This window comes from Bufo bufo, chromosome 5 (genome assembly GCF_905171765.1).
Source record: "Bufo bufo chromosome 5, aBufBuf1.1, whole genome shotgun sequence".
NCBI classification, from domain to species: domain Eukaryota; kingdom Metazoa; phylum Chordata; class Amphibia; order Anura; family Bufonidae; genus Bufo; species Bufo bufo.
The window spans coordinates 473693442-473716169 of NC_053393.1; the positions used below are offsets into that span (position 1 = coordinate 473693442).

At 48.7% G+C, this 22728-nt stretch overlaps 1 protein-coding gene across 9 annotated transcripts in view; it reads right to left on the reverse strand.

Moving 5' to 3' along the window:
* Positions 1 to 22728, reverse strand: part of KMT2C (lysine methyltransferase 2C) — a 206598-nt gene that overhangs the window by 173362 nt on the left and 10508 nt on the right. The window contains exon 1 of one of the 9 annotated variants that reach the window (XM_040434124.1): positions 22165 to 22374. The exons of 7 other annotated variants lie outside the window; for them this stretch is intronic. The gene's annotated coding sequence lies outside the window, so the exon portion shown is untranslated. Of the gene's footprint in view, positions 1 to 3067; positions 3205 to 22164; positions 22375 to 22728 lie in introns of those variants that run through there. One more of the 9 variants, XM_040434125.1, reaches the window with a different exon arrangement.

Sequence of the window (22728 nt, forward strand, 5' to 3'; positions counted from 1 at the left end):
CCTGTACTAAGAGGGGGAGGGGTACAGAGGAAGACCCCAGCCCCCGGCTAACCTTCAGCACACCAACCATTTAGAAGACCATTTCATCCAGATTTCAATGTCTCACAGTCAAAGCCATATTCAGAAGGCTATGGATAGGCTTTGCTCCAACCTCACATTACTGTCTGTAATAGGCAGCCTCTGCCGTAGCAGGTCCGCGGCCCGTAGACCGTCTTTGCCTTGAATGCACTAAGGGCTGTTTGACACGAGCGAATCCATTGCGGGAATCACTCCGTGTGTGAGTGTGATCCTCCGCTCTGGACTTGCAGGAGCGCCCGCCATTATCATGGTTTATAATGCTATGTGTCTCTGCATGGCTTTTTTTCCCCTAGAATCATAGTGACATAAAGCTGTCAGTATGATTCTGTAGAAATAAGGTCAAGCAGAGGCACATAGCATTATACATCATGATAATGGTGGGCGCTCCTGCAAGTCCAGAGCGGAGGATCACACTCGGAGCGCGATTCCCGCAATGGACTCGCTCGTGTGAAACAGCCCTAAGGACTGCTTTTGTGGGTTTTCTGTCCGCGACTCTGCACCGCAATAAAGTAGTGTATGCATTACTATGCAGTGCGGACTGTTGGATGCGGATCGCAGACTCCACTGAAGTGAATGGGTCCGTGTCCAGAGACGGCGGGAACACAGTCAGTGCCCGCGCATTGCAGACTGCAAATGGTGGTCCGCAGCACACAGTCATGTGCACGAGGCCTTAGAAGATGGAGGGTTTACTCCAAGATGTGGAACACACATTACTTACCACAATAAATAAATAATCAATCAAGGAAGGAAGTTGACCCAAAAATGGCAAAAACAGCTACTGAAAGTTGACAATCAGTAAGGGTCCGTTCACACGTCCGTAGTGTATTGCGGATCCACAATACACCCGGCCAGCACCCCCCACTCCGGAAATGCAGAGGCAGACACAGTGCTGTCCGCATCCATTCCTGCACCATAGAGAATGAGGAGGTCTGGATTTGCTCCGCAACGTTGCGGAACGGATCTGGACCAATTCTACGGAATGGACCCTAAGACCACATTATCTGAGGTCTCTCGCTTTACAAAAAAAAGTCAAAAGACAGAGAAATTTGCTTCTGAAGCTTCCCGGCCACTAACAGGCAGTACGACGACCTACAGTGCAGTTAAAGGGGTTATCCAGTAACTAATATTGATGACTGATTCTCTGGATAGGTCATCAATGGGTGGGAGTCAGACACCTGAGACCCCCACCGATCAGCTGTTAGAAGAGGCCCGATGCTCAATGAGCGCCAGTGACACCAGCTTAATTGGTCACATAACCTAGGCACAGCTCAGGCCCATGGAAGTGAATGGGGGTGAGCTGCAATACCAAGCACTGCCACCATACAATGCACGGCGCTGTGCTTGGAAAGCTGCCGGGAGCCAGCTGCACTCTCCAGAGCTGTGGGGAGCATGGCGGCTTCTGAAACAGCTGGGACGTCGGGACAGGATTTTAGGGGGTCCAAGCGATCCAGGTCACGTGACCTCGCTGCTTAGAGAAACTGCTACTTTGAGACACCATAGCCACAGTGGAAAACAACCTAGGGGAGGGATGGGCAAACTCGGCCCTCCAGCTGTTGCAAAAACTACAAATCCCATCATTCCCAGTCTGCCTACAGCTATCAGCCTAAAGCAGGGCATGATGGGATTTGTAGTTTTAAAACAGCTGGAGGGTCGAGTTTGCCCATCCCTGACCTAGGGGGCAGCGGTAGGCAACCTCTGGCACTCATGCTGTTGTGAAACTACAACTCCCAGCATGCATACTTGCTCTGCTCTCACAGAAGTGAATGGAGCTAGGTATTATAGTTTGACCCTGCTCTCGGGCCCCATGCACACAACTGTATTTCTGATCCCTGTGCTATCTGCATCTTTCCGGGTAACACACCGAGCCATTCATCTCCATGAGGCCACGCACACATCCGTGTGGCCCTTCCGCATATGACAGGGCATGTCATGTCCTGGTCTGTGTTGATGAGAACAGGCGTCTTTGCTGACGGAAGTGAGCAAAATGGCGCGCGCACACAGAAGGCATCTGTATTGTGCCGCTCTGTGGTTGAGAGCATGAAACTAAGGCTACCCCATAGGGGGGATATAAAGAAAACTGGGGACCCGTCCCCTCTCCTGACTGCTCAGTCTTAGTAACTACTTGCATTCCCCCAGTAATTACAATTCTGCTGCATCTATTCTTATGGCCCTGGGCTGTGCCATTCCTGTATTATTCCTGCTAGAAGTATAAAGGTACTGCTGGGTGTTACCAGTAGTGGGGTGTCTGGCTGCTACATGCCCAGCTGGTAGCACTCATCTGTACCTTCTTTGCAAGCCGATGGCAATTCATTCATAACTTCTAGCAGGAATAATACAGGAATGGTACAACAAAGAGCCTTAAGAATAGATGCTCCAGAATTATGACATGGGGGGACGCAAGTAGTTACTAAAACTGACACGTCAGGAGGGGGGGGGGGGGGGGGGGTAGGTCCTCTTTAATCATCCATAGCAGCCAATCAGATGCCACCTTTCATTTTTCAGAGATACTTTGGAAAATGAAATTATCAATATAATTGGTTGCTATGGGCAACTAAGCCAGTTTTTAAGTTGCGGCCACGGAGACATGAATGCTGTAGAACCATAATAAACCGGTAAGGTGCCCCCCCCCCTCCCCCAAGTCACTGTGGCCCCTAGTAACAAGGGATGGCAGGGGCCCAGCATCCACAACCCTTCTGAAGTGGCTTCCTGTACAGCGCCGATACATCACAGGCCGCTTACACTACAGCCAGGCAGAGGAGCCATGTCCCTCAGTAAAGTTCTGGCTTCCGCCGTCAGCCCCCGTGCACACGGCGCCGCGCTACCGCAGACTTTGACTAAGTTTCTGGTCAGCCCGGACACACAGACCTAGGGAGGAGGCCGGGCGCAGCACATGACGGGTTAAGCCGAGTGACATCACTCCCTCTCCCCGCTGGCTGTCAGTGTCAGCTGGCCGCGGAGTGACACACGACATGGACGTGGCAGCGCTCACCTGCCCGCTAGGCGCTCTACACCGCACGCCTCATGTCCCGGGAGCGGCGCAGGTGACTACGGCGGGGTCTCCGTTTCTCTGTACGAAGACTCTTCCAGCGTTTCCCGGAGAGGAGCAGTCTCATCACCGTAATGCACTCACAGGTCTCCGAGATCCCTCCGACAAACAGGACCGCAGCCCCACCCCCTCCCCATCACAGCACGGGATGTAGATCCGGCAAGAGCTGGAACCAAATCCCGGCCTGGACTCAGTGCGCGTCCACAGCGGAGGGAGCACAAGGACGGCCCCGGCTACAGCGACTACATTATCCCCCGGAAAGGACAAATAATCCGGGACAGCAGAAGGGCAGTGACGGCGGATACAGGCGGCAACGAGGGACATTTCTCTTCAAACCCAGCGCTGCTTCAGTTTTATCTACTCACAAAATAAGTTTACAAGAGAAGAACTGAGATGAATGGTGAGCCCGGACCAAACATCCTGGGGGAGGGATCTCAGTTCTGACAGCTGCAGCGCAGGGATTTCTAGGGATCCACCGATTATCTATTAAACGAATCGGGAACACGGAGCGCGCTGCTGTCAGTGCAATCCGTGCTCCCTCAGCAGCACAGGGGAGAAGGAAGCAGCGTCTCCCCTCCCCCTGTGCCGCCACCACCACCAATGAGAGGAGAGAGGAGAAGAGGAGGGGCGGGGCTGTGGCCACTGCGCCACCAATGAAGATACCTCTCTCATTAATTCATATACAGGAGGCGGGAGCTGGCTGCAGTCACATAGCCGGCTCCCGACCTCTATGAGCGGTAGCTGCGATAGAGGTATCTTCATTGGTGGCGCAGTGCCCCCCCCCCCCCCCAGTATTAACCATTGGTGGCGCAGTGCACCCCCCCAACCCCAGTATTAATCATTAGTGGCAGTGGCCACATGGTCCCCTCTCCCCCTCCTCAGTGGCAGTTCCAATCCGCCCCATCAGTGTAATCCTGGGGCTCCAATCAGTTACCATGGCAGCCAGGACGCTACTGAACCCCTCGCTGGCATAGTCAGCTCCCTGCTGCTCTGTGCACTATGCACAGAGCAGCAGGGAGAGTGTGAAGTTCTATTCACCCTGATAGAGATCTATCAGGGTTAGAGATGAGCGAACTTCTGTTTTAAGTTCGGCGTCTAAAGTTCGGCTTCCGGTTAGCGGAGGATCCCGATATGGATTCCGAATTCCGTTGTGGTCCGTGGTAGCAGAATCAATAATGACTATTATTGATTCCGCTACCACGGACCACAACGGAATTCGGAATCCATATCGGGATCTTCCGCTAACCGGAAGCCGAACTTTAGACGCCGAACTTAAAACAGAAGTTCGCTCATCTCTGATCAGGGTGAATAGGACAAGGGTTCTAGTCCCCAAGGGGGCTAATAGTAAAAAAAAAAAAAAACACACCAAAATATTAAAAGGGGTTCTGCAGTTTGTTTTAACTGATGATCTATCCTCTGGATAGATCATCAGCATCTGATTGGCGGGGGTCCGACACCCGGGACCCCCGCCGATTAGCTGTTTGAGAAGGCAGCGGCGCTCCAGCAGCGCCGCGGCCTTCTCACTGTTTACCGCTGGCCCAGTGTCATCACTACTAGTATCAACAAGCGTGGGCGGTGCTAAGCTCTGTTCACTTGAATGGAGCTTAGCCCCGCCCAGGCCAGTTGATACAAGTCGTGACGTCACTGGGCCAGCGGTAAACAGTGAGAAGGCCGCGCTGCTGCTGGAGCACCACTGCCTTCTCAAACAGCTGATCGGCGGGGGTCCCGGGTGTCAACCCCTTTAAGTATAAATGAAAAAGAAAGATTTACAAAAAAAAATAAAAAAAATACATGTTCATTTTCAGCAGATGTGTGTAGGATTATTCTTTTTTTTTTTTTTTTTCAAAAATGAAAATTCACAGAATATCAGTATAAATTATCGGCTATCGGCCTGAAAGTTCCCAGATTATCGGTATCTGTTCTAAAAAAAAAAAATCAATATTCAATATTGGTTGATCCCTAGATTATACACAGTGATGTCACAGCACAGGGATTATACACACAGTGATGTCACAGTACACTGATAATAAACACTGAAGAGATGCGGCACACAGTGATGTCACAGTACACTGAAGAGATGCGGCACACAGTGACGTCACAGTACACTGAAGAGATGCGGCACACAGTGACGTCACAGTACACTGAAGAGATGCGGCACACAGTGACGTCACAGTACACTGAAGAGATGCGGCACACAGTGATGTCACAGTACACTGAAGAGATGCTGCACACAGTGATGTCACAGAACACTGATAATAAACACTGAAGAGATGCTGCACACAGTGACGTCACAGTACACTGAAGAGATGCGGCACACAGTGATGTCACAGTATACTGATAATAAACACTGAAGAGATGCGGCACACAGTGACGTCACAGTACACTGAAGAGATGCTGCACACAGTGACGTCACAGTACACTGAAGAGATGCTGCACACAGTGATGTCACAGTACACTGAAGAGATGCTGCACACAGTGATGTCACAGTACACTGAAGAGATGCTGCACACAGTGATGTCACAGTACACTGAAGAGATGCTGCACACAGTGATGTCACAGTACACTGATAATAAACACTGAAGAGATGCTGCACACAGTGATGTCACAGTACACTGAAGAGATGCTGCACACAGGGATGTCACAGTATACTGATAATAAACACTGAAGAGATGCTGCACACAGTGACATCACAGTACACTGAAGAGATGCGGCACACAGTGATGTCACAGTACACTGATAATAAACACTGAAGAGATGCGGCACACAGTGACGTCACAGTACACTGATAATAAACACTGAAGAGATGCGGCACACAGTGATGTCACAGTATACTGATAAACACTGAAGAGATGCTGCACACAGTGACATCACAGTACACTGAAGAGATGCGGCACACAGTGATGTCACAGTACACTGATAATAAACACTGAAGAGATGCGGCACACAGTGACGTCACAGTACACTGATAATAAACACTGAAGAGATGCGGCACACAGTGATGTCACAGTACACTGATAATAAACACTGAAGAGATGCGACACACAGTGATGTCACAGTACACGGATAATAAACACTGAAGAGATGCGGCACACAGTGATGTCACAGTACACTGATAATAAACACTGAAGAGATGCGGCACACAGTGACGTCACAGTATACTGATAATAAACACTGAAGAGATGCGGCACACAGTGACGTCACAGTATACTGATAATAAACACTGAAGAGATGCGGCACACAGTGATGTCACAGTATACTGATAATAAACACTGAAGAGATGCGGCACACAGTGACGTCACAGTACACTGATAATAAACACTGAAGAGATGCGGCACACAGTGATGTCACAGTACACTGAAGAGATGCGGCACACAGTGATGTCACAGTACACTGATAATAAACACTGAAGAGATGCGGCACACAGTGATGTCACAGTACACTGATAATAAACACTGAAGAGATGCGGCACACAGTGATGTCACAGTACACTGATAATAAACACTGAAGAGATGCGGCACACAGTGATGTCACAGTACACTGATAATAAACACTGAAGAGATGCGGCACACAGTGACGTCACAGTATACTGATAATAAACACTGAAGAGATGCGGCACACAGTGACGTCACAGTATACTGATAATAAACACTGAAGAGATGCTGCACACAGTGATGTCACAGTACACTGATAATAAACACTGAAGAGATGCGGCACACAGTGATGTCACAGTACACTGATAATAAACACTGAAGAGATGCGGCACACAGTGATGTCACAGTACACTGATAATAAACACTGAAGAGATGCGGCACACAGTGATGTCACAGTACACTGATAATAAACACTGAAGAGATGCGGCACACAGTGACGTCACAGTATACTGATAATAAACACTGAAGAGATGCTGCACACAGTGATGTCACAGTACACTGATAATAAACACTGAAGAGATGCGGCACACAGTGATGTCACAGTACACTGATAATAAACACTGAAGAGATGCGGCACACAGTGATGTCACAGTACACTGATAATAAACACTGAAGAGATGCGGCACACAGTGACGTCACAGTATACTGATAATAAACACTGAAGAGATGCGGCACACAGTGACGTCACAGTATACTGATAATAAACACTGAAGAGATGCGGCACACAGTGATGTCACAGTATACTGATAATAAACACTGAAGAGATGCGGCACACAGTGACATCACAGTACACTGAAGAGATGCGGCACACAGTGATGTCACAGTACACGGATAATAAACACTGAAGAGATGCGGCACACAGTGACGTCACAGTATACTGATAAACACTGAAGAGATGCGGCACACAGTGATGTCACAGTATACTGATAATAAACACTGAAGAGATGCGGCACACAGTGACGTCACAGTATACTGATAATAAACACTGAAGAGATGCGGCACACAGTGATGTCACAGTATACTGATAATAAACACTGAAGAGATGCGGCACACAGTGACGTCACAGTATACTGATAATAAACACTGAAGAGATGCGGCACACAGTGATGTCACAGTATACTGATAATAAACACTGAAGAGATGCGGCACACAGTGATGTCACAGTACACTGATAATAAACACTGAAGAGATGCTGCACACAGTGATGTCACAGTACACTGATAATAAACACTGAAGAGATGCTGCACACAGTGATGTCACAGTACACTGATAATAAACACTGAAGAGATGCTGCACACAGTGATGTCACAGTACACTGATAATAAACACTGAAGAGATGCTGCACACAGTGATGTCACAGTACACTGATAATAAACACTGAAGAGATGCTGCACACAGTGATGTCACAGTACACTGATAATAAACACTGAAGAGATGCTGCACACAGTGATGTCACAGAACACTGATAATAAACACTGAAGAGATGCTGCACACAGTGATGTCACAGTACACTGAAGAGATGCGGCACACAGTGACGTCACAGTATACTGAAGAGATGCGGCACACAGGGACGTCACAGTATACTGAAGAGATGCTGCACACAGTGACGTTACAGTCAAGAAATACCGCACACACTGATAGTAAGGTCTACAGAAACGGATGATGTCACTGGCCAGGCTTATCAATCACAGCAGATACAGGACACATGGACCCTGCAGACAGATGTCAGTACAGGGAAAGTAACACTAGTGCCTCTGTATGTGGCCCCTCCGGCACTAGGGCCCAGATGTAACTGCACCTTCTGCATTTTTGCAAACACATTAGATACTATACAACATGAGGCCTGACAGTGACAAGTGTGACCAGGAGAGCGGTTTTATTCCAGGTGCTCGGAATAGCTTCATTAAATAAATCCATTAATCCAGCATCTGACGGTTCAGAAATCCTCCCCCTGGGACAGTCTTCATTTGGTGATGCATTCCTAGAAGTCCACCCTTCTTCCCCACTTTCTAGGAATATGTCAAATCCTCCTCATGAAGTGTTACAATATAAAGTATCTGACATGTTGCTAGCTAGTAGCTCCAGACCGCCATACACTGCCATAGGGGACAACCAAGTGACACCGGCCACCTGGAGAGCCTTGTACCCAAGCAGATCCGCACTACAGGAGGGCTGTAAGGCAGCTCCACACTATGCCGCCATATGGTGCTCCTGCACTTCCTTTCAGAAACATTCTCAGGTTGCTCTGCACACACAACTACGACCAGTATGAATAACCATGCGGAAACGCAATTTTCTTGATTTTATGGCAAATCATCCTACACTGTATGTGAGCGCTGCTGCTGACGGCACAGCTTGTCTGACACTCGCTCCAGAGCCTCAACTCCCATGAAGCAGCGCAGAGCCTTTTACTTTCAGATTCTGTCAGGAGACCGTCATTGTGAGGGCGGAGTGCCAGGGGAGCCCTGGAGCCGAGGCTGCGCCTTCCCCGGAATTAAAGGGACAGCAGTGCAAAGCAGGAAACGCTGCAAAACAAAATCCAGCCTCCCGGGCGAAATCCTTCATGAACCCCCGCTCATCGGTCTGTCCAGTGGAAAGTGTAAGCTTTCTCCACGTCACAGGCAGCCAGGCCCGCCGTCCGTCCCCCAATGTCACAAGCATCGGAAGGCTACACCGGCCACCATACAGGCCAGGATCCGAGCCGCACTAGGCAGCATATACCCTGTAGTACCGCACCCCCGGCTGAGGGGCCCATACACAGTAAATATCTACTACCATAATGATCCGACCGCAGTGACATCAGCAGAGGAGGAAACGTCAGCGCTCCGTCTATGATACATAAAAAATGTATGAGATTTTTATAAAAGTAAAGGAAGTGTGATTTTTTTTTTTCCTATCAAATATTGAGAATTTTGTTATTAACTTTTGTTTCCCTCTATTGTACGGGTTCGGCAGAGCTCATCACCGTTTAGGCTTCCTGTTCTTTTGATCCATCAGACGAACAGAAAAGGAAAAAAAAAAAACGGATCCATCATAACTAATGCTCAAAATAACAGATCCGCTTTTTAGGTTAGAAAAATAAATCAATAAATGGATCAGTTATGATCAGTTCCGTCAGAGATCTGTTCTTTTACCGCTGTCCCACACCCTTGTTTTGTGGTATACTGGGGTACACAAGACGACACTATTTTGGCCTCCATCTGGCATTTCTTATGGCTATCTTGGTGTAGCTTGTAAAAATTGCCAATTTTTATTTTTATTTTTTTGAAGAGGTGCACACATCTTTATAATTTTGGCACAGCTCTGCAAGTTAATGTGACAGAATCTGAAATATACGCAAGCTAGGAGCTGGAGTAGATTTCAGACGTAAGGCTACTCTCACACTCGCGTTTTGTGCGGATCCGTCATGGATGGATCCAGTCAGATATAATACAACCGTCTGCATCCGTTCAGAACGGATCCGTTTGTATTATCTTTAACATAGCCAAGACGGAATGGAGATGGAACTGATGCAAACTGAGCAGATCCTTGGCATTCTTAATGGAAAACGGATCAGTTTTGGACCGCCTGTGAGAGCCCTTAACGGATCTCGCAAACGGAAACCAAAACGCCAGTGTGAAAGTAGCCTAATCTGCGACAAAAGTGGGAAGTGTGGTGTAAAAACCGGGGCTTGTGCAAACAATTGTGCCTTTTCCACACCAGAAAATGGAAGCGGAGCGTCTAATAAATCCCCCCTTAGGGCAGGTTTACACGGGCTGAGCTAAAGCCGATTGTCGGGACTGCTGGGTTCACACCAGAGCGTACTGAACGTACGCTCTGTATGCGCGATTGTACGGGCGTTTACAATCGTGCCGTGGAGACAAGCGAACGCCCATTGTCGGGCGTTCCCGAAAGTCTATGTACGTGAACACGTGACACTACGCCCCAAAGAAGCTCCTAAACTTCTTGGGGCTTCGGGCGTTTTACAGCGCGATCGTACGCGATGTAAAACGCTCAGGTGAGAACCATGCCGATAGGGAAGCATTGGTTTCTCCTTGTTGAGCGTTTTACAGCGCGTAGGAACGCGCTGTAAAACGCTCAGGTCTGAACCGGCTTAAGGGTTCCTTCCTGGCAGCGCTCTCCTCCACAGTGTGAGGACGAGGGATGGCCATTGTGATCGCGCCTCCTAATACAGCTGCGCTGTCTGTGTAGACCGCACAATCTGCTGCTCAAAAACGAGAATTCATCGTGTAAATCTGCCTTTAATGTGCAAGCCGGGAGTTTTCCACAATCTCCATCTTTCCCTCCTCTATTGCCTGTAGCTTACAAAGAAGATGGGGGAGCAATACATGGCCGCGGGATCAGGCTACAAAGAGTTAAGCTTCTGCTCCGGAGACAGACACCATACAGGTGGAAATCTAAGGGTATGTTCACACACTTTTTTTTTTGCCAAGGGTTTCAGTGCAGATTCCCACTCCGTAATTCATGTGGCTGAGAATTTCACATGCGTGGTTTTCCAGGCCACGCCAACAACGTACACGTCTTGGTGCAGCTACCGCGTGGACACCTCGGACATCCGCTGATTGCGGTTTAGCGCACTTTTAGAACAACATACCAACGCTGGTGGGTGAAGACGATAAAGAAAGGGCTCGTCTGCCCTATTACATCTATCCACACTCAGATTATTGATGGCCAATTGTTGGAATAGGCCATCAATACCAGACTGTAAAAGACGCAATTCCACAGGTGCAGCCTCCGTCACTTACCTGGGCTCGTCTACGTAATGGCGGAGCAGGGTGTAGCATGTCCAGCCCATTTAAGTGAATGGGGGAAGCTCCGACGTCCTGCACCGCTACTAACGAGCCATGTAAACAACTAATTGGTTTTTGAGGTTACTGACATTTTACTCACAACGCAGCATTTTTTTTAGGCATGGTGTTTTTTTTCCTGACAACTCATAGACTTGAGTCCAGAAAGCCATTAAATACCTGACAGGCATGGCCGCTTTTACAAGAAGAGCGCTGATGAAGCTGGAGACACATCGGGTGACGGGGACAGGACTGCCACCGCACAGGTCACAGAGCATGCCCACAACATCCAGCAATAAGCCAATGATCCACATTTACTATGGCCGTGCAGCAGATTTCTGGCATACGTTGCACCTTCTTTTTGGCACAAATCAGTTTAGATTATTAAATTGCGCCAAAGTGAACAGATGGTTGCGCTCTGCTGGTCAAGTAAAAGGGGCATGGATTAGTTATAGGGGTTCTCTCACTTCAGGCAATGGCATTTATCGTGTAGAGAAAGTTAACACAAGGCACCTACTAATGTATTGTGATTGTCCATAGTCCCTCCTTTGCTGGCTGGATTCATTTTCCCATTACATTATACACTTCTCGTTTCTATGGTTACGACCACCCTGCAATCCAGCAGCAGTGGCCGTGCTTAGGGAAAAAGGTTGGACTATGTGCATTCCTGCAGTCCCGGCCATCAGAGAGGCTGGCACCTCTCTTATAGTGTGCATGCACGGCCACTGATGGATTGCAGGGTGGTCGTAACCAAGTGCCTTGTAGTAACTTTCTCTACATGATAAATGCCATTTGCTGAAGTGAGACAACCCCTTTAAGTCATAAAATGTATCATATGCAAAAGTTTTCTACTGCAATATAATAGTCTAAAAGTAAGCCAACTAATGATTGGCTTAAAGGGATTCTGTCACCAGATTTAACCCTATTAAGCTAGCTGACATTAGCGATGTGCTAATGTCAGCTAAACCTAACTAGCCTATTCCTACTTTTATCTATGCCCCCGTTACGCCAGAAATCTAACTTTTATAATATGCCAATTAGTCTCTAGGAGCAGCGGGGGGCGTTGTTCCTGCTCCTAGAGGCTCCGTTCTCCCACCTTTGTCGCCTTCCTCCGAGTCCTGATTGACAGGGTCGGGGAGCGCTCGCATCTGTCCGCCAGCCCTGTGCTCTGGTGAAATCGTGCACCATTCGGCGCAGGCGCGGTGAGGGAAAGACGCTCGCAGGCTGCTATCTGCCTCACCGCGCCTGCGTCGAATGCTGAACAGCGCGAGATTTCACCAGAGCACAGGGCTGGCGGACAGAGGCCAGCGCTGCCCGACCCTGTCAATCAGGACTCGGAGGAAGGCGACAAAGGTGGGAGAACGGAGCCTCCAGGAGCAGGAACAACGCCCCCCGCTGCTCAGAGACACTAAATAGCATATTATAAAAGTTAGATTTCTGGCGTAACGGGGGCATAGATAAAAGTAGGAATAGGCTAGTTAGGTTTAGCTGACATTAGCACATCTCTAATGTCAGCTAGCTTAATAGGGTTAAATCTGGTGACAGGATCCCTTTAAGATGAGAGACGTGTCTGACTTCATGCAAGATGCATCAAATCTCGCACACGTTCACCAGTGATAAGACTGCCTTAAAGTGGTTCTTTCTAGTTTTAATTAGTAAAAGGCAAACACATAGAGGGGAGATTTATAAAAACTGGTGTGAAGGAAGACCGGCTTCGCTGCCCATAACAACCAGTCAGCGTGATCCTTTCCTTAAGCAGCTCAGAAAAATTGAAGGTGAAATCTGATTGGTTGCTATGGGCAACTAAGCCAGTCTTCCTTTACACCAGCCTTCCTCTGGCTCAGCTTGCAGGATAACAGGGTGGCTGGACAGACGGACGTCTTTTGGACTGGCTGCGGCCCTAGAACATGATACAGCATGGGCTAGCAGTCCTCATGTATGGAGCAGCCTGTTAGCGGGAGCACATGTGGCGGATTCTAGGAACACTGCCGGCAGTGCAAGCTAAGCCAGAGGTTAATCCTTGATGCCTGCTGCCGGCTACCTGCTCACCTAATGAACTGCATGCCTCAGCAGTCAGAAGTAATCCCCCACCACACAGCTCAGCCCCGCTGCTTCTGCTATGCCACTCTGCGGAGGGCGGCACAAATTATAGAGCGCTTCCACCCGCATGACTGCCATCATAGTGCAGAAATCTTGCACTTTATATGAAATATGGAGTCTTGATTCTTTGTAGTAGGACACCCTCCCCAATAAAAATATTTCTTCATCTGTCAATCCACAGGCTTGGAGGAATCTCTTCCCCATTACCTGTGTGTGGGAAGACCAGACCAGTGCCATGGAGCACATTTCTAGCACCTCTGGCCAGAGGACCCCCATGCGCCACTATGTACACACATTATATAGCGGCACATTTAAAAAAAAAAAAAAAAAACACACATCATTACTATTAGGGTATATGCACATCATAGAGGGCATTGCCCACTCAGGACCCCTCTGTGTCCCCACCTTGTACAAACAGCTCACATATAGCGGCCTTGGGCCATCCTCATATTACATTGACCACCATTCATCTAATATAATACTATGAACACTTGGCTGCCAGGAGCGGGGCCCGGGGGCATCAGCTGACTGCCCGCGACGGCAATCTGAAAGGGCTCTGATGAGATTATCCCCTTTAAGTAGCAGAGATCCAAAAGTATAAAGATCCCAAATCCCGCGCAGGCGCAGTGCCGGCGATTGCCTGCTCTATGATGAGATGAGTGACGGCACTGCGCCTGCGCGGGATTTGGGATGCCGGCGAGAGGAGGATCGGGGTGTTTGCCGCAGAGCGCGGCGCTGAGGAGGGGGGGTGTTGAGCACTTAGCCGCGCCTCTGGGAGGGGATTTAGATGAACTTGGAGGCGTTATTAGTTTTCAAATTTTGCCGGGCACGGCACTTCAGAGGGGCGTTCCTGGGCACCGTGGAGAAAGAAGAACGCCCCTCTGGGCTCCTTACAGCGTCATTTACATATCATAAGAATCGAGTTTTTGAAGAAATGACAAGACGGACAATCAAAAGAATCAGACAGATGGAAAAAAGGTACTCTGTTAAACATGGATTCATGAAAAAAAAAATATGGTAAATTGCTAGTGACAGATTCCCTTTAACAAAAATTGCAGGACAAAACAACGCCACAATTGTGTGTCCTGCGTTTCATATTTCCCATAGACCTTCAACTAATATCTGGAGCTGGTGTTTTTACCTATTAAAAAAAAGCCACTAAGGCTACTTTCACACCAGCGTTTTTACTGGATCCGGCAGGGTTCAGCAAAAACGCTTCCGTTACTGATAATACAACCGTCTGCATCCGTTATGAACGGATCCGTTTGTATTATCTTTAACATAGCCAAGACGGATTGTGGCAGATTGTGTCATAGAAAATGGATCCATCCCCACCGACTTGCATTTGGGGGGTCATGCCGGATCCGTCTTGCTCCGCATCCCAGGATGGAAAGCAAACTACATGTTGCGGTTTGCTCTCCGGTCTGGGAACGCAACTAAACGGAACGGAATGCATTTTGGAGCACTCCGGTCTGTTCAGTTTTCTCCCCATTGACAATGATTGGGGACAAAACTGAAGCGGTTTTTTTTCCGGTATTGAGCCCCTGAGACGTATCTCAATACTGGAAAACTAAAACGCTAGTGTGAAAGTAGCCTGACAATGCAAAAGTGACTCCCCATCAATCAGGGGATGTGTTCGTATCCTGGGACAGCGCCTGTAAGTAGTAGTAGTATAGGAGAGACTTGATCGGGGCTTTCTCGTTCTACCTGCCAGGGTTCCCAGCATTTTACACGTAAGCGCTATTCATGCTGTCAGAACCAGGACACCCGACAGTCCCTAATATAAAAAGGGGAAAAGGCCACGCTTACCAAATTATGCTCATCGGGTGCACCAGCGGTGACTGGAGCAGCTCCCTTCTGCTGTGGGAGTTCCAGAACAGGTCCCGTACACGAGGCCGATAATAGAGAAAAGAATAGGGCAGATCCAGGGGCACTACAGTTTCAGAAATGTAATAAAAGCACATCGGATGGGGTAAAAGGATCTGGGGGAGTAATTCCAGTTTCCTCTACCATTTCAGTGAGGCCTATTGCACACGGCCGTTGCCCCACTGTGGCCATATTGCGTCCCGCATACTGCGGGTCCACAATACACAGGACACCGGCCGTGTGCATTCCACATCGCGGATGCAAAACCATTCACTTGAATGGGTACGCAAATCCGTAGATGCTGTGCGGAACAGAAGCACTACGGAGTGCTTCCGTGGGGTTCCGTTCCGTGCTTCTGTTCCGCCCAAAAAATAATAATAGAACTTGTCCTATCTTTTTGCGGAACGGATGGATTGCGGACCCCGTTCAAGTAAATGGGTCTGCGATCTGCATGCGGCTGGCCAACGGTCGTGTGCAAGAGGCCTGAACGAGAGAACGGCTATGCCCGATATGGTAAACGTCGATAGTCCGTTCTCTGCCGGAACAGACTACCGTGTATGTGAATCTACCCTAACCATGCTCACTTTCCAAAACTGGAGTGAGTGGTGTAAAATGTAAAAAAAAAAAAAATTATACAAAATTTTAAAAAAATTGCGCAAATAATCCAAAAAGTAAAAAAAAATATATATATAAAAAGAATGAAACTTTTTAAAATCAGAATTCTGGAGTGCAACGCGTGATACATCGCCCCCATTCTCTAAGAAAGCAGATTTGACCTGGCTGAGGAGGAAGGTAAACTTTTTTTTTGACCAAATGAATCTACCTAAGGCCGAGTTCACACGAACGTGTGTGGCCCGTGCTGCGGCCCGCAAATTGCGGGCCGCATTGCACGATCGCCGGCCGTAGGTCAGCCGCATCGGATCGCGGACCCATTCACTTTAATGGGTCCGCGATCCGGCCGTTCCGCAAAAAGATAGAACATGTCCTATCTTTTTGCGGAACAGAAGTACGGGACGCAACCCCAAGGAAGCACTCCGTAGTGCTTCCGAGGGGGACCCGTTCCGTGCGACTGTTCCGCAATTCCGGACCCATTGAAGTGAATGGGTCCGCATCCGTGAAGCGGAATGCACACGGAACTGTGGCCGTGTATTGCGGCCCACAATACGGCCACGGATCACACACGTTCGTGTGAACTAGGCCTAAGGGTACTTTCACACTTACGGCAGAGGATTCCGGCAGGCAGTTCCATCGCCGGAACTGCATGCCGGATCCGGCAAAACGTATGCAAACTGATGGCATTTGTCATACTGATCCGGATGTGGAATCCGTTTGACAAATGCATTGAAATGCCGAATCAGTCTCTCCGGTGTCATCCGGAAAAACGTATCTGGTATAAATTTTCTTTGCATCTTTTTCGGTCTGCGCATGCTCAGATCGGAAAGCCGGATCCATTTTGCTGGAACACTTAATGCCGAATCCGGCACTAATACACTTCAAGTTTTGGACGGAGATAAAACAGCAGCATGCTGCGGTATTATCTCCGTCCTGAACAGTCAAAAAGACTGAACTGAAGACATCCTGATTAGTGTTGAGCGAACTTCTGTTTTAAGTTCGGCGTCTAAAGTTCGGCTTCCGGTTAGCGGAGAATCCCGATATGGATTCCGAATTCCGTTGTGGTTAGTGGTAGCGGAATCAATAATGGCCGATTATTGATTCCGCTACCACGGACCACAACAGAATTCGGAATCCATATCGGGATTCTCCGCTAACCGGAAGCCGAACTTTAGACGCCGAACTTAAAACAGAAGTTCGCTCAACACTAATCCTGACGCATCCTGAACGGATTCCTCTCCATTCAGAATGCATGGGGATAGAACTGATCAGTTATTTTCCGGTATTGAGCCCCTAGGACGGAACTCTATTCCGGAAAAGAATAACGCTAGTGTGAAAGTACCCTAAGGCCTCTTGCACACATAGTTTTTTTTTACGTTTCCGTTCCATTTTTTGCGTTCAGTATACGGACTGTATATGGAACCGTTCATTTCAATGGATCCGCAAAAAAAAACAAAAAACGGCAGGTACTCCGTATGCCTTCTGTTTCCGTATTTCCGTTCGTTCCGTTCAAAGAAAGAACATGTCCTATTATTGTCCGCATAACGGACAAGGATAGTACTGTTCTATCAGGGGCTAGGTGTTCTGTTACGGTGTTTTTCACGGACCGCAAAATACTAATAAAGCCATAATAAAGCCATACGGCCTAAGGCCTCCTGCACACAGCTGTAGGTGTCCCGTTGCTGTATTGCGGACCGCATTTGCGGATCCGCAATACACGGGTGCCGTTCCGTGTGCATTCCGCATACGGACCCATTCACTTCAATGGGTCCGCAAATCCGGAGATGCGGAACGGAAGCACGGAACGGAACCCGACGGAGTGCTTCCATGGGGTTTCATGCCGTACTTCAGTTCTGCAAAAAGATAGAACATGTCCTATCTTTTTGCGGAACGGCCGGATCGCGGACCCATTAAAGTGAATGGGTCTGCGATCCGCTGCCCCGCGGTCGGTGTTCGTGCATCGCGGCCCGCATTTTGCGTGCAGGAGGCCCAACGCTGGATATTAAGACCTAGTAAAGAAATATAGTATGCTAATATTTTGTTGGCTGAAGCACCATATTTGCTTTTGCTCAGAGGGATGGGGGTGGATACAGCGCCACCATCCACCCCCCTCCTCCCTGCCTACACCACAGCCAGTTACTCTAATGTTTGCAGTACGAGCGCCATAAGCATGGAACGCAATCATCCCAACGTGAGCATGTATGGAGACAGGTTTCTAGCAAAAATAGGAGCACAAAATAAATCGGTTCAGATATTTCTGGGTTTACACAGATTGCAGATGGGAGGCAGATCTGCTGCCGGAGGAGAACATTTTGTTCTGTGTCTAAGGTCTACATACAAGGCTGCGAAGCTCTAGAGGCAAATTCTCAGACTACAAATATAAAAGACATCTTATTCTGCAGCTTCACGGGACAATAGGTAAATACCCCTCCCCCGACACCCACCCAAAACACCAAGGTGGGGAACGTCTAAACTTTTCATTTCCTTCAACAAGGAAGGAAAGCTGAGAAAACAGGAATCCCTCTATGACCCTGCAGCCCCCAGCAGGACTCCTGCAGCAGGTGTTTAAACGGTCGCAGGGTTTTAATGACGGAGCTCGACCTGTACATAAAGGGGAATGTAAAATCCACATACACAATGCAGACTAATGGCCGCCGTCTCCTCTACAAAATAAGCTGATGCACTGAAAAGTAAAGGTCGCCTCGCCAGAAGCTGCCCCCTCAAAGCTTCACCTGAGCGCGTAGATTTAGAAGTGGTCTCCAAAAGTGGGACTTCTCAAAGGAAAGAAACGGAGAGAATAAAGGTATTCTTTAGGACTGTTTCTCACGGACGAGTCCACTCCGTGTGTAAGCGTGACCCTGGACTTGCAGGATTTATAATGCTGTGTGCCTCTGCTTGGCCCCAATACCGAATCACACTGACATAAAGCGGTCCGTATGATCCTGTAGAACGCAGAGGCACACGGCGTTAGAAGCCATGATAATGCTGTGCGCTACTGCAGGTCTAGAACGGAGGATCCCGCTAAGGCTACATGCACACGACCGTTGTGCGTTTTGCGGTCCGCAAATTGGACAGCCATTGATATAACTGCCTATTCTTGTCTGCAAAGCGCGGACAAGAATAGGACAGGTTATATTTTTTTTTGCGGGGCCACGGAACGGAGCAACGGATGCGGACAGCACACGGAGTGCTGTCCGCATCTTTTACGGCCCCACTGAAGTGAATGGGTCCGCATCCGAGCCGCAAAAACGGCGGCTCGGATGCGGAATAAACAACGGCCGTGTGCATGAGGGCTAACACGCACACACACAGAGCATGGTTCCCGCAATGGACTCACTCATGTGCAACAGCCCTTAAAGGGGAAGTACCAATTTGTCTAATGCAAGGCTGCGTGGGAACAGCTGCCAAGACCCCTTCAGATAGAGAGATGCTGCACAGGGGATGCCCTATTGCTTTAAGCCCTTTAAAGGGAACCTGTCACCGGGAATTTGGGTATAGAGCGGACATGGGTTGCTAGATGGCCGCTAGCACATCCGCAATACCCAGTCCCCATAGCTCCGTGTGCTTTTATTGTGGAAAAAACCCGATTTGATACATATGCAAATTATCCCAATTTACACAGTGTAATCTGCTGCCCAGAAGAGATGGCTAAGGGCGCTGGCACACAGTGCAGACCTGACATGCAGTTAGGACGCAGTTTTCAATTTCGCCAGTTTAGCAGCCTCATTAACCCCTGGTGTTCTGCATAGTGGGAATGATTTAATTAATCTCAGCTAGCTACAATAAAAAACTGCATCCTGAATGCACCGTGTGCCAGCACCCTAAGGCCCCTGTCACACAAGCGAGTTTTCCACGCGGGTTCAATGCGTCACGTGAACCTGTGCCAGTGCGGATGCGATGCGTTTTTCACTGATGGTTGCTAAGAGATTTTGTTTGTAAACCTTCCGTTTTTTATCACGCTCGTGAAAAACGCATTGCACCCGCGAAGAAAAAAACTGAACAACTGAACGCAATTGCAGACAAAACTGACTGAACTTGCTTGTAAAATGGCGCGAGTTTCACTAAACACATCCGGAGCCAATCCGTCACGCTCGTGTGAAAGAGGCCTAAAGTGTCCGCATCAACACTGAATTATTAGCATTTGCTTGTTCATCAGGTGAACATCGGCATCTTTAGGCCCCTTGCAGATGAACATATGTCACGCTGTGAGTCCGCAGGGCAGCTCCCGGCCTGACCTCCCAGCACTGACGGGGTCACACAGCATTATATTGATTTATGATGCTATGTAACCCTTAGGCCCCTTTCACACGGGCGAGTTTTCCGCGTGGGTGCAATGCGTGAGGTGAACACATTGCACCTGCACTGAATCCGGACCCATTCATTTCTATTGGGCTGTGCACACAAACTGTGATTTTCACGCATCACTTGTGCGTTGCGTGAAAATTGCAGCAAACTCTATATTCTGCGTTTTTCACGCAACGCAGGCCCCATAGAAGTGAATGGGGCCATGTGAAAATCGCAAGCATCCGCAAGCAAGTGCGGATGCGGTGCGATTTTCACGCATGGTTGCTAGGAAACGACCGGGATGGGGACCCGATCATTATTATTTTCCCTTATAACATGGTTATAAGGGAAAATAATAGCATTCTGAATACAGAATGCATAGTACAATAGTGATGGAGGGGTTAAAAAAAATAATAATAAATTAACTCACCGAGTCCACTTGATCGCGTAGTTGCGGATCTCTGTCTTCTTCTGTAATGTTGAGCTGCCGGCTAAGGACCTGTGGTGACGTCACATCACATGATCCAATCACATGGTCCCTCACCATAGTGATGAACCATGTGATTGGACAATGTGATGAGCACAGTGACGTCATCAAAGGTCCTATTCCTGTGCACAGCAAAGAAGAAGACAGAAGAGATGCCGGCTGCGCAATCAAGTGGATTAAGGCGAGTTAAATTATTTTTATTTATTTATTTTAACCCCTCCAGCCCTATTTTACTTTGCATTCTGTATTAAGAATGCTATTATTTTCCCTTATAACCAAGTTATAAGGGAAGATAATACAATCTACAGAACACCTAACCCAAACCCAAACCCGAACTTCTGTTAAGAAGTTCGGGTTTGGGTACCAAACATGCCGGTTTTGCACTCGCGCGGAAAAATCGCGCATTTTCCCGCAACGCACCGGCATCTTATCCGGGCAAAAAACATGACGCCCGTGTGAAAGAGGCCTACAGTTCTGGAATGTATTGGATAACACTGCCAGCATTATGTCAATTAGAGATAAGTGAATTTCATTTTATGAAATTTGTTCACGCTTTATTTGGTGGTAAAAGCAGAATTGTGTTATGGATTCCGTTACCACGGACAGAATGCATAACGGAATGCATTTAGCGGCAATGTTAATGATATCCAATACATTCCAGAACTGTAAGGGTTACATAGAATAATAAATCAATATAATGCTATGTGACCTGGTCAGTGCTGGGAGGTCAGGCCAGAAGCGCTGCGGACTCGTCTGCAAGGGGCCTTAGACACGGCAATTATTAAGAAGGAACACTGCTAGGAACGCAATAATTGCTCCAATCATTGGCCCATGTGAAGAGACCCAAGGGCACCTGTACACAGGTGCAGGTTTACGAACAGAAAATCCGCACAACTGACACACAGCAGATTTCAGAATTCATATGACAGGTCAATTTTTGCATGGAAGAAAAAAAACCAAAAACAGTTTTTTTTCTCCCAGGCTGTGAGCTCTGCGCTGCAATTGGCCAGCGCTACAGCCCAGGAGAACAAGGGCAGACTCCGCCTACTATAACCAAGTGACCGAACATACCGGAGGGCATAGCAGGAGAACGGAGTAAGTGCAGTGAGATCCCCGGGCGCCGCTGTACAGATCATGATTAGTGTTCAGCGAACTTGAGTTTTAAGTTCGGCATCTAAAGTTCGGGTTATCGAAGAATGGCGTTATGGATTCTAAATTCAGTTATGGTCCGTGGTAGTGGAATCCATAACCTGAACGTTAGACGCCGAACTTAAAACACAAGTTTGCTCAACACTAATCAGGATACTTAGTTCACAATTTTTTGCCAGATGAAAGGTCCTCACCGCAAGGCTAACAATGTGACAGGCGCAGCACATGACGGGTTAAGCCGAGTGACATCACTCCCTCTCCCCGCTGGCTGTCAGTGTCAGCTGGCCGCGGAGTGACACACGACATGGACGTGGCAGCGCTCACCTGCCCGCTAGGCGCTCTCCACCGCACGCCTCATGTCCCGGGAGCGGCGCAGGTGACTACGGCGGGGTTTCCGTTTTCCTGTACGAAGACTCTTCCAGCGTTTCCCGGAGAGGAGCCGTCTCATCACCGTAAAGCCTCATGCACACGTCCGTAGAACACAGACCGTGTGATACCGGCCTGGATTTCTTCTGAGTGCAGGTGCGCACGGCATCATTGGTTGCTATGACGCCGTGTGCTTCCTGCTGCAGCCGCAGGAAGCGCACGGCGTCATAGCAACACGCCGTGCGCTCCTGAACTCAGAAGAAATCCAGGCCGGTATCACACGGTCCGTGTTCCACGCACTCACAGGACTCCGAGATCCCTCCAACAAACAGGACCGCAGCCCCGCCCCCTCCCCATCACAGCATGGGATGTAGATCCGGCAAGAGCTGGAACCAGATCCCGGCCTGGACTCAGTGCGCGTCCACAGCGGAGGGAGCACAAGGACAGCCCCGGCTACAGCGACTACATTATCCCCCGGAAAGGACAAATAATCCGGGACAGCAGAAGGGCAGTGACGGCGGA